Source organism: Apium graveolens, chromosome 1 (genome assembly GCF_009905375.1).
Source record: "Apium graveolens cultivar Ventura chromosome 1, ASM990537v1, whole genome shotgun sequence".
Classification (NCBI taxonomy): domain Eukaryota; kingdom Viridiplantae; phylum Streptophyta; class Magnoliopsida; order Apiales; family Apiaceae; genus Apium; species Apium graveolens.
The window spans coordinates 50,060,127-50,062,914 of record NC_133647.1 but is presented as its reverse complement, the minus strand read 5'-3'; the positions used below and the strand labels follow the sequence as shown (position 1 = coordinate 50,062,914).

At 42.0% G+C, this 2,788-nt stretch overlaps 1 non-coding gene across 1 annotated transcript; it reads right to left on the bottom strand.

The window, feature by feature from the left end:
* Positions 1 to 301: 301 nt before the first annotated feature.
* On the bottom strand, positions 302 to 408 carry LOC141682520 (small nucleolar RNA R71). The gene has a single exon (XR_012559809.1). It is a non-coding gene; the product is annotated as a small nucleolar RNA R71 (small nucleolar RNA).
* Between the last annotated feature and the right edge of the window lie 2,380 nt (positions 409 to 2,788).

Sequence of the window (2,788 nt, the reverse complement as noted above, 5' to 3'; positions counted from 1 at the left end):
TTTTTCTCAACCCAAGATCAATGACATTCAATCTAGAATTGTCAGGCCAACTATCACAGCTAATACCTTCGAGATCAAGCCTGACATAATTCAGATGGTGCAGAACTCAGTTCAGTTTGGGGGTGCTCCAATGGAAGATCCCAAAACGCACATTAGGGATTTCAAAGAGATTTGCGACACCTTCAGGTTCAATGGTGTGTCTGAGTATCAGTTTCACTCTCTACCAGCTGGTTCGATTGCTACTTGGGAAGATCTTGCTCAAAAGTTTCTCACTAAATTTTTCCCTATGGCGAAGACAGCTGCAATAAGGAATGCTCTTACTCAATTTGCACAGCAAACGGGAGAATCTTTATGTGAAACTTGGGAGTGCTACAAGGAGATGCTTAGGAAGTGTCCTCATCATGGAATGCCTGATTGGATGATCATAAATTGCGTCTATAATGGGTTGGGAGCACAGTCAAGACCCATACTCGATGCAGCATTATGTGGAGCATTATGGGCAAAGAGCTATGAGGAAGCTTATGATCTAATTGAACTGATGGCTGCTAATGAATATCAATATCCAGCCCAGAGATTGCCACAGGGCAAGGTATCGGGAGTTCTTGAAGTGGATACAACTACGGCTATCACTGCTCAACTAAAGGCGTTGTCTATGAAGATCGATTCTCTGGCTAACTATGGTGTTAATCAGATAACCAGAGTTTGTGAGCTGTGTGCAGGTTCACATGCGAAGGAGCAATGTTCTATATCTAGTGAATCAACTTAGTTTCTGAGCAACTTTCAGTGACCGCAGCAACCAGTTCCAGACACTTATCATCCTGACAACTGGAATCATCCTAACTTCAGCTGGAGCAACAATCAGAATGCGATGCAACAACCGTTCCAGCAGTTTGGAAACAAGCAATTCAATCTTCCTGGTTTTCAGCAACAATTTACACCAAGACAACAACTCCAACTTCAACAACAAATTCATGGAGGTGCAGGTCTATATTCGAATGAAAAATCTGAATTGGAGGAGTTGAGGCTAATGATCAAAAACCAGGCTCTTATATGTCAAAGCAAGGCTGATTCTATCAAGACTCTAGAGAACCAAATAGGGAAAATTGCTAATGCCTTATTGAATCGACCACCAGGAATGCTTCCTAATAATACAAAAGCCAATACAGGCAAGAGGGAAGTTGAAGAACAGTTGAATGCCATCATCTTGAGGTCTGGAAAGGTTGCAACCCCTGAAAAATCTCAAGTTTCAGAAAATGTAGTTGTGGATGAAGAAAAAGTGCTGAAGGATGCCAAGGTGGAACCAAGGAAGAAAACTGTGGAACACACTCCTCCTGAGGGTAATACAGGGGAGAAACAGGTCTATCCTCCAACTCATTCTCCTAAAAAGGTTGCAAAAGCAGAAGTTGGATAAGCAATTTCCCAAGTTTCTCGAGGTGTTCAAGAAACTTCATATCAACATACCTTTCGCTGAAACTCTTAAACAGATGCCTGGCTATGTGAGGATTATGAAAGGTATTTTCTCTTGGAAAATGATGCTCCTTGACTTAGAGACCGTTGCTCTTACAGAGGAATGCAGTGCTGTGTTGCAACAGAAGTTGCCTCCGAAGCTTAAAGATCCTGGAAGCTTCACTATTCCTTACACCATCGGAAACTTGTCGTTTGACAAGTGTTTGTGTGATTTGGGAGCTAGCATCAATTTGATGCCCTTGTCTATCTTCAAGAAGCTTGGTCTGCCTGATCTGAAACCAACATACATGTCATTACAACTAGATGATCGTTTCATCGCTTATCCACGAGGTATAGTGGAGGATGTCTTGGTCAAGGTGGATAAAATCATCTTCCCTGCCGACTTTGTAATTCTTGGTTTCGAGGAAGATAAGAAGATTCCCATCATCTTGGGAAGACCATTCTTGGCTACAGGCCGAACTATGATCGATGTGTAAAAAGGAGAGCTTACGATGATGGTTCATGATCAGAAGGTCACTTTTAATGTGTTCAAGGTAATAAAGTTATCCACAGCTAAAGAGGAGTGCTTTGAAATAGAGTGGGTAGACTCTGTCATGAATTTGGAGCTTGAGTAATTGCCAAAGCCAGATACCTTAACAGGGGAATTTGATAGTAAAGATGAAGAAGAGGGTAGAGCAACTGCAGTATTTAAATGCACCTCCGTGAAAGATGAAGTTGGATATGCCATTCGATTCTCTAGGGTTAGCAGAGCTAAAAATTTCTCTAGAGCGTCTCGAGCCGTCTATTGAAGATGCTCCCACACTTGAGCTCAACCCACTACCAGATCACTTGACTTACATTCTTAGGTGCACCCCCTGACAAGGGGTTGGGATATACTTTTGATGATGTAGAGGGTGACCGGCCGGTTTCTCTTGTGCTTACAGATGGTCCCTCTCATGCACCACGGGCAGTTGATAGGACTGGTGTTGGTGATGGGCAACATAGAAGGTTGATTCGGTATATTGAGGCCATGCATGAAATCCACAAATGTTGTGCTGAAGATTTGACACACGCTCTCGGTACTGTTTCCCGAGACACTGATGTCGAGGTTGATTGACTACCTGATCCTTCACCCGAAGAGGGTGATCTTTCTAACGACTAGGTATGCCTGAAATCCTTATTATTTCTTTCAATGAGGATATTGAAAATTTTAAGTTTGAGGGTGATAATGTAAGGATTAGTTTGTGTGTGTCCATATAAATTCATATAGATTCTTGTTGCATGTTTAGTTGTATTTCATTCGTATTTTTGCATGATTGTTCATTTAGGACATATTTGTTTG